Genomic DNA, 9,969 nt, shown 5'->3' with positions numbered 1-9,969 from the left:
TGAAGTCAGTCAGGTCTGACAGCAAATGTGCCATCCCCTGATTCAGCACTTCAGTATATGGTGTTATCCTCACAGACTTTGCTTTCTATCAGCAAATATGGCCATACTGTGAAAATAAATAGGCAACAAAGCAACACTGTGGGCCTTCAGCATGGCCCATCTGAGGCAGCAGTTTGATTCCTGCTGCTGTTCTTTATGTGAATTTTGTTCCTCAGATATTCTACAGTTCCTCTGTAGAATTAGAAATTTTAATGAGTACCCTTCTGAGCCCCGTGCTAAGGAAACATGAATTCATAGCCTAAGCAGTGAGGATTTTGAAGGTAAGGTGGCTTTAAAAAATCCTGCTGGACTTCTGACTAAACTGACTTGTCCAGAAAAGCTGAGGCTGAATGTGGAATTGAACCCTGAGATGATTGGTGTCTAATTTTCCTGCTATTCAGTGTTCCCTCCTTTGTACACCATCTGTATTTCTATTTTTGTCCAGTCTGAAAGTAATTTAAATTGGGCTTCTTGCAAAGGTAGATGCAGTGAAATGAGTGATGTGGAAAAGCCTGAAAGGCAGCAAATTTTCTGAGCTGAGCACAACATCATTGTGGCTCAAATCACACCCAGTGGTGGGGTTCATGTTATGTGTGGTAAGTCATGTTTTCCTTGCAGATGGATTGGTGGCTTTAGAAAATCCCTGAAAGTCTCTGAAAATCCAGTAAATCTATTTCTGGTGCATTATTGACTGGTGCCAGAACTCTTTTTTTTTTTTCTTTTAAAGGAACACCAATGAGTTTAATCTCTGTCATTCAGTCATTTATTTAAACCTGGAACAGGCCCATGTGTCCTTATACAAATGAAGAGCAGCTCTACCCTGATTAGCATTCCCTGAGCCTTCATGGATTATTATTAGCAACTTTTCTCCATTGAATGTTTACAGAGCTTTTGTGAGCTTTTTACATCAGCTACCTTGTCCTTTCAGCTTTCTATTATACCTTTTGTAATTGCTTTCTGTCTATATTTGATATGTTGTTGCTTTACTCCAGTAACTTCCATTATCACTTTTAACTGTTTGCTATTGCTGGGAATAATGTGATTGCATTATTTACTCTGTTTGATTTAAATATCACTTTTTGCTTGTTCTCCCCCCTTGTCTCCCACCATCTTTCTGGGAATATTTGAGTTTAGCAACAAGATGCTGTCTGAAGTCTTATTTGTTACCTTCATAGCCCAAGACCATGATTACTTGAAGCCAAATGATATATTTCATAAAGCACTAAACACCCACCAGACCATTATTGAATTTATCATAGCTACGAGCTCAATACACAGTGAAAGATAAACTTGTTTTTTACTGCCTATGAAAGTCAGCAGGTTGATTCCTCCTTTAATTCTCATTTTTGTCAGTACTAGAATCATTAAATCCCCATCACGAAGACTAGATTCTTCACAGCTCTCTCGTCACACTGAGTCTAGCTACTTTTTTTAGGCATAGGGTTGTGGTAAAACAGCAACAAATTCCCTCTCCAAGCCTTCCTACTCTCAGGCACGAAAGAAACTAATAGGGGCTTAAGTAAAAGACATGAAAAGGAAATATTTTGTTTCACTGGTCTCAGGTATTTGCTGCATTAAGGTGTTTTCTACAGCAGTCATTAGGAAGCACATTCATGTGCTCCATTCCACACCCAATCTTCTTGTGCATTTAAAATCAGAAATGGTGTTTCTTTTCTTTTCTGCACTCCAGCTGTACTGCTATCCTTGGGGAGGCTTGGTGCAATTGTGGAGTACAAGTGACTGTCCTTTCTGGCATAAGAGAAGGTCCAGGAAAGACCTGCTTTAACTGCTCATTGTCAGCTCTGAAACAAGCTCGGTCAGGAATCTGATTCGTGTGTACATTACAAAACTCTAAATAAAACCAGAAGAGATTTATCTTGTACTTCATCAAACATGAACATTCAATAAATTTAATTGCTTAATCCTGAATACAGCTACTTGTCCATACTGGTAGCTGCATTAGAGACCTAACTTACCCTTATTTGCTTCCTTTTCCTTTTTTTCTTCTCTTTATAAGACAGTAAGGAGCTTCTAGGACTTGGTTGACCCAGTGGTGATCACCAGCTTAGCTGCCTGCTCTGCTGTCCCACACTGACATTTTCCTAATCTTCCTTAAAATATGAGTAGGCTGCTGCTATCTTTGTAAATCAGCTCTCTGGAGCAATGAAGGCCAAAGTTCAGAGATATTTCACTGCTTAAGAGATAGAATTTCTAAAAGGATTTAGGCAAGCAAGGGTTTTAATTAAAATTACAGAATTACATACTCTAAAACATTTAATAAACACCTATTTGCATTTTCAGGTGCCTAAATAAATGTCTTGACACTTTGATCCTGTGATCCCAGAACTGTGGTCTCACAGTGCTCTTCAAGCTGACTTCCTCTGATGCTTTTTCCCTTTGCCCAAATCAGGGAAGTTTTGCCACGTAGGAGAGCAGCTGTTTCAGCATTCCTGACTGACAGCTCGCCAAGCAAGGTGGAAGTCTCTCCCTTGGAGAGACTGGGATGCCCAGGCAGGATGCTCCAGCAGCACTCACAGACACTTCAGCAGTGAGTCAGGACTCCTGCCTCCTAATCCTGCAACAGTGGGAGTGGGGGAAATTAGGCTTTGAAAATCAAGCACTAGGTGTTACAATAAGAATATAAAATATTAGATGAAAATCTCTGCTTCTGGTCCTTGAAAACTGGTTCCAGCTCTGCCTACTGTGTGTTAAATATATGGAAATATATTTATTAACTGTTTCACAAATAAGCTGTTGCTTTTTCTGCATTCATTGCTACAAGGGCACTGGGTACTAACACCTATTACCAGGCTGCAAGAACCATCTCTCCAGAAAACTGAGACTGTGCTCCAGCAAAATGTTTGTTGTATAGGTCCAGCTCAAATGTGGACTTGGGTATAAATATAGTTTCAGTCTTCAGGTATGTTTCTGTTGCACTTTAGATGTGCATACCTACAGCATACTCCTACAGCAAAAAAGACAAAATACTGGAAAAGCTCAGCTTTTCAATAGAGAAAAGATGGCCTACACAATTAGAAGGCTTCCCCTTGTTATAGTCTTCAGCCATTTAAATATCAGCTGAATAAATACAGAATGGAAGTTGCATAAAGATAAAAGGTGAGGGCACAAACATACTTGGTTATTTAGCTTTTATTCCTCATTGTGCCATGCAAGGTTTCTTTTCTCCATTAAAATGATTAGTGAAATAAAGCCCTGCCTTGGGCTTATTGCTAGGTCAATGAGCCTCTGTTCTTTCTAGTGGTGAATGCTGTCTGTGATTATTGCATTCATTACTTTTTATACAGGAAATAATACCTGTGCCTGGATCTATATGAACACATAGATTTCTGTTCCACATCAGACTTTATCTGTACTGTGTGCTATTGCTGGGAGGGAAGCAGAGAGCTAGTGCAGTGTCAAATCAAGTTAAGGAATGCAATTTCATAGTAATAACCAAGGGTAGTTAATGCTTATTACATTATGCAAGATAAACTGTAGCAGGCAAGTTACACTGATTACATGTTGGGCGATTTGTAACTCTGAAAATGAAACATTTGGAATGTCCTGACTACAGATATGGATGTGCTCTTAGACAACTGAGCTCTCTTCCATGTGTTCAAGATACAGCATGAGGTAAGGCTGGACAATGATTTGCACTCACTGGCTATGACCTTATGGTTCAGATTGTTGTAGATCCTCCCCAGAGTGAGGATGATGATGGTGTAATCTGGACGACGAAGCCTCAGTGTGAACGCTGCAGTGCTCAGCATTAGGGAAAATCAAGGGCAATTCCAAGAACTCCTCTCTCTGACCTGTACAAAGACAGTAGGGTCCAGAATGGGAACAGCCCTCCACTAAGCCAGTTTTGATTATGAAGCTGACCATAAGGTGCTGATGTGAAGGGGTTCTCTCCAAGTTAAGCTGGGCAATTACTGTAGGAACATCACCATTGTTATGCAGTCTTTCTTCCTCTGAAATGTCCCACCGAGAGGCCATGACATCCAGGGATTCCATCTTTCCCAGCTGTGGTTCCTCAAGACTGAGAGCCTGTGTGGGACACAGCAGCACTGATGGAAGTGAGAGGCACCTCTCCTGCCACCTTTTCCCGTATGAGGTCCTTAGATCACAACTGCTGACCCTGTGCCCTCAGTGCAGAATTGTCCCACAAGGTCATTCAGTGCTGACTTTTCTGTAGCATGTGTTAGACAATTCACAAACTATGTTTTACTCTTGTGTGGAGAGAGAAGAGCCCAATTCTGCATCTTCCTGTCTCATCAGGTTCGTTTTATTCAGCCATTAGAGACATCTCTGAGCTGTTACCTGTGAGCTGTGCCTTCCTTGTGAATTTGCTTACAATCCTGAAGAACCTTTCTGATCTCCCTTGGTTTGTGTGCTTTTTAAAAAAATTATTTAAGCCACTGTCTCTCAAATATCCAAACTCTGGCTCTAGTTCTGGTGAATATAACCCAGACCTTCATTTAGAATAATTCTTTACCTAACAAAACTAAGAAAATTCTAATTCCTTATGTCTTATTAATCTTATTCACTGTAATTTTTTCTTTAATCATTAGACTAAATGTCAGAATCTATGACTAACATCCAGTAAGTGGTTTCACACATACTTCACAACTCAAGAATCCCTCATATTCACTTGCTCCACAAGCAAGCATATAAAAAAAGCATATATAGCCGCTGAAATCCTTAGTTTTGCATCTTCTCCTAAAGCCAGGAGCATGAACTTCATTGATTTAAGATAGATCAGAGAGATTTGGTCTTGGAGAAAATATAATGATACAGCTCTCTCAAGTGTTTGACAACTTACTTAGTTTCCTTTCTCCTTACATGACCCCTTTTTAGGTGTATTGTATCAGTTTTGTTCTCCATATCACAAGAGAAGAAGAGCAACAGATGTGCTTCTTCGTTTTCTTCAGGGTCTTGCAAATCTTGCCTGGGGATATTTGCTACTTTCTAGTTCCTTCTAATTTCCTTCTGCTTGAAAGAATAAGACATAATAGGGTGAAGCCATCTGCATATTTGTACTTCTTAGATGAGGATTATTTCATTTGCAAGGAGCTTAATAGAATTCTGAAGAATCAGCTTTGTTTATCATTTTAGAAAATGAGAATGTTTAAAAATTAATTACTAGAATATAGCACATTTGTGAGAGCTTGCCTGGATTGAGGAAAAAATTCCACATTCTCAAGAGAGCTGTTGGTCCTTTTGTCATTTGTAAAACTGACTGTAAAATGATGGCTTTAGTGATTAAAGACTGAAAGAAAGAGGTCTCAGAATAACCAATGGATTCTCCAGCATATGTTAATATATTCTGTTTGGAAAGGTTACTTCCATTTATATTCCAGATGAAACTACTTTGTGACTTTATGTCATGTAATCACATTTTTTCCTACAGAAGCTGAGTGCTCTGTTTAACACTGGGAACAAGAATCTAAAAAAAATGGTGATGGATTAAACTAACAAGGACATGTTGATTTCAATAAAACACATTTTAAAAGATTGGAAATAAAGAACATGCTGATAGGGCTGGGGCACCTCTCCTGTGAAGACAGGCTGAGAGAGCTGGGGTTGTTCAGCCTGGAGAAAAGAAGGCTCTGGGGTGACCATCTGCCAGCACCTAAAGGGGCTACAAGAACCCTGGAGAGGGACTTTTGACAAGGGCTTGTAGTGATAGGACAAGGAGAAATGGCTTTAAACTGACAGAGGGTAGGTTTATATTGGATATTAGGAAGAAATTCTTCCCTGTGAGGGCAGGGAGGCCTTGGCACACGTTGCCCAGGGAACCTGGTGAAGCCCCACCCCTGGAAGTGTTCAAAGCCAGGCTGGATGGGGCTCAGAGCAACCTGGTCTAGTGGAACATGTCCCTGCCCATGGCAGGGGGTTGGAACCAGGTGATCTTTGAGGTCTTTTCCCACCCAAACTATTCTCTGATTCTATGATGTTTAAGTGGCTCCAGAGAGAGCACATGGAATGTTTTGTAGCGAGCCAAACCTTTCCTGGATAACTCACATTTATGCAGGACAGCTATCTAATCTGGGAAACTCAGGTGGGTATGTGGCACTCCTGACAGGCATTGGAGTCCTTCATCTATGTCTTCACCACTGTGAGGAACAATATTCTCTCCCTCTAGAAATTTGCTGCCTCATCCTTCATTCTCCTTCAGGGAAATCTACCAGTAAGGTAAATTAGTTCTGAGCAGGAAAAAATTTTCAGATCCCTGAAGTGGTTTGAAGCTTGGGAATTTTTTTCTTCCTTTTTCAGGCTAGGACATAAATAAGTCCTTTCTCAGTTTTCCCTTGAAATATTTTCCACTCTTTTACATTCAGTCCCACCTCGGTCACTTGAAGCACTCAGTTGGAGAGTAGGACATCATTCAGATTCCAGTCACTCCTCCCTGCTACAGTGGGCAAAGGGAATCTCAGCTTCTCAGTAAGGTGTTTTAAACATAAAGATAGGAAACACAGTGATCTGGGTTGTGAATTGGCTGCTCCAGCATTGAAATCAGTGCAGGAAAATCTGAATAAATAAATCAGAGATGGCAGCTTCACAGCACCCCGGTTAAAAAGCTACTAGCACTGAAGGGACAGTTTTAGGGAGCTCAGACACACTGCACCCAGGTGTCTGTGAGCAACCCCTCAGCTGACAACAATAACATGTTCTGCAGCTGCAGATAATTAGTCCCACGCAGCATTTGGAGCTGGGGGTAGGACCAGCAAACCCAAATTCTGAACAGTCCAACCTGTCAGAGCCACAAGGACGTTTTAACCCGGGAAAGAAAGAAATAGTCAGATGGATTTATTGCAACTCATAACGTGTAAAGTACCAGACAGGCTATTACTGAGAGTGTGGTGCTTGTAGCCTCCTGAGAAACTGTGGCATAGTGTGTGCAGTTCATGAGAAGTTAGCAGGGCTCTCAGACTGCCAGTGTCAGCATTGCTAAGACAATATACCTTCCCTGCTTCAGAAAAGTTTCCTTGATTATTGATTAATATCTCTGAGAACCCCTGCCTGTACCCTCCTCTTCCTCACTTTTAAAATAACCTGTTTTATAAGGCTTTACAGCCTAACTTTTCACGGGTGGCAGCAGCAGCTTTCCTGGACTGTTGAGGTTTCAGCAGCCCCGGGCAGGAGGCTCCAGGTGAAAGCCCTGCTCATCAGGGAGATGAAGTGCAGCTGTGGGCTGGTATAAAAGGCCCAGCCCAGGAAGGTGAAGCCCCAGATTAGGGTCAGTTTGTGAGATGAGAAGCCTGGAGGGGAAGGGCTGGTGTAGTTTGGGAGCTACAAGCATGGATTGGGCCTGCAGCAGTGGAGGGACCTGGCTTTAACCAAAATCCCTGCAGACACAGGAGCTGAGAAACTTCCCCTGTTGTGGGAGAAGACTGTGCTGAAACCCCCAGAAACCTAAAGCTATAAATCAAAAAACTTTCCAGCCAAGACACCTAAATCATGTGAGATGAGAGGTTTTCCATCTGTGTCTCCTGAAGAAAGGCTCTACCCTGGAAGGCTGCAATGCAACTGAGTTTGCAGAGGAGGAGACAAACCTTTCTCCTGCACAATGAGGTAACGTCTCTCACTGTATACTTTGTCATTTTTGGGGATAGCATTGTGCCTCAGCACTTCTGTGTGTGGGAGCAGGGCTAGCTACCATCAGTGGCAGAGTTGGCTTCCAGTTGCTGCAGTCATTGTGACATAGTTTGCTGGTATTGGGTTCTTTCTTACAGGCATAGTGAATTACTTTCCCCCTTAAAAGCTTTCTGCAAAAGCTCAGCAGAACAGCAGTCTTGTATGTCTTATTTGACCTGCTCCAGGAGTCTGCTGTGTCTGTATGGAGATGATTTGGAAAGCAAGGAAGAGCCTGTAGCAGACTCCTGGGCTTTGTAAGACTGGGAAATCTTGGTCATGGCAAATGTGTTCTGAGGCTTCCTCTGCTCAGCTCTGATCTTACTGGTCAGTCTGGGCTCTTCAGGTGCTACTTTGTACTGTGCTGCAAATGAGTGCTACTCTGAATACTGCTTTTTTTGACTGGGAATCTAATTATAACTAAATTGAAAATGAACTCGCAAGGTAAGTGCTTGAGCTTGTAGACTGTTTTGGAGTTAACTTCGAAAAATTGTTTTACTCTCATGGTATTTTTTGTTTTAATATTCTTCTTGTTCCTCTTCAAGCTTTTCTGGTCCTGGGAGGAGCGAGGAATAGATTGTTTTCATTATCATTATTTCAGAATGGGGGGCAGGAAATTATAATGATCCTATTTCACACTTCCATGAGTTGCCATGTGGTGATGACATATGCCCTCCAGCAGGAAGCACTGCCAAGTGGCTCTCAATTTGTGCTGAGCCATATTGCCATTCCCAAAATTCTGTGTGTTTTCTACAGTATGTATAACCTGAGAGTCCCTAGACCTTTGAATAATTGCTATTCACAATTGCCATGCAGTAAGTTGAGGGCTTTTAGTGACATCTCTCAGAAGTTCTGCCTTCTACCTCCTCCCTGTTCTTTTGGTCTCAAAGCACAAATGCTATTTTAATAGGCACAGCAATAATACATGCCCCATAACAGAAAACTAGGTCTGCTTGATAGTATAGAGGAATTCTAGTAGGATATAATTATGGATGAATCCTAGGCTGCACAGGGGACTCAAAATGCAACTTCAAAATGGGGGAAAGGGAAGTTAGTGTTTCATCCTGACCCACTGTGATCTAAAGGGGAAATCATCTCCTGTGTGTCACTTGTGATCCAGAGCAACTGTTCTCTCTTCTGTTGCTTTTCAGAATCCTTAGAGTGCACATGTTCTCTCTCAGGATTGCAGTATGAGAAGGTGTGGCCATGAGCCAAGCAGTATATTTAGTGTTGAATGCTTTCAAGAAAGGAGACTAAAGCCTTGCTGATACAATGAAACTGAAGTATCAAAACACATCTGATCTTTCTTGAAGTGGTGGAAAGAACTGTATGATATTAGACTGTGCTGGAGCACAGATTGGTGCTGTACAGACTTCTGATGACTAGATGTGTTAATGTGTGCAGAGCAGTAGGTAAGTGTGGTGAGGTGCAGTGAAGAGCCAAAGAATGGATGAATGTAGAGGCAAAACAAAAACCTGCATCATGGAATTCCCATTTAAAGCATTAGCTGCAGCAATAATGTAATATCTCTGCAGATAGCATTGAAAATGTGAGGTACAAATGTGTAATTCCCTGATATATCACACATAAAACAACCTTCCAGAGATGACTGTGTGTCCAGGGAATAGGCCAAAGATTTTTCGCTTTCATTTGTAGTAAGGAGAAAAGATATCATAAATAAACCTGAAGAGAGTAATTCCTACTCCTCAGGTTGCTCGTCAGATTTGAATATGATAAACATTAAATGACAGCAATTTCAGTATAAAGTCAATTATCTGTGTGTAGCAAATTAAAATTAGACACGTTCTTCAGTCTGGAAGTTCATCCTAATGGAAATGCAATTTTCTTTCTATTGAAGGGTAGCATGTCTCTTGAGTGTGGCATCAGTGTGCATCAGTTCAGGAGGAGCATTGACTTGACAGGCATGGAAAGCCATTAGCTCCCCTCCCTAATCCAACTGGAGAGTTTTTACAGGAGTGATATGCCAAGGTTTCATTATTCCAAATGTTGAATTGAAATGTCTGAGCCTTTAGAGGATGATGAATATGGCTTTTGCTTTTTTCAGAGCTGTTGGAATTTCTCCTACACACACACTTTTTGATATAGGCAAATGATGCAACCAAAAATATTGCAGAGTTACTGGAATATATACTTTTTAATAATGGAAACCAATAAGAAAAGAGTTCAGAACTGCCAGTTGATGGTGTTTTCCTCGGTTTCTAGAAGTGGAGGAAGCAGTTGGCTTGAAATAAGCGGAGGCAGGTTCATTGAGAGTTTAGGATAGGGACAGAGACT

This window comes from Manacus vitellinus, unplaced genomic scaffold, assembly GCF_001715985.3.
Source record: "Manacus vitellinus isolate BGI_N305 unplaced genomic scaffold, ASM171598v3 scaffold_12_pilon, whole genome shotgun sequence".
Lineage (NCBI taxonomy): Eukaryota > Metazoa > Chordata > Aves > Passeriformes > Pipridae > Manacus > Manacus vitellinus.
Note: the sequence above shows the minus strand (reverse complement) of the source record.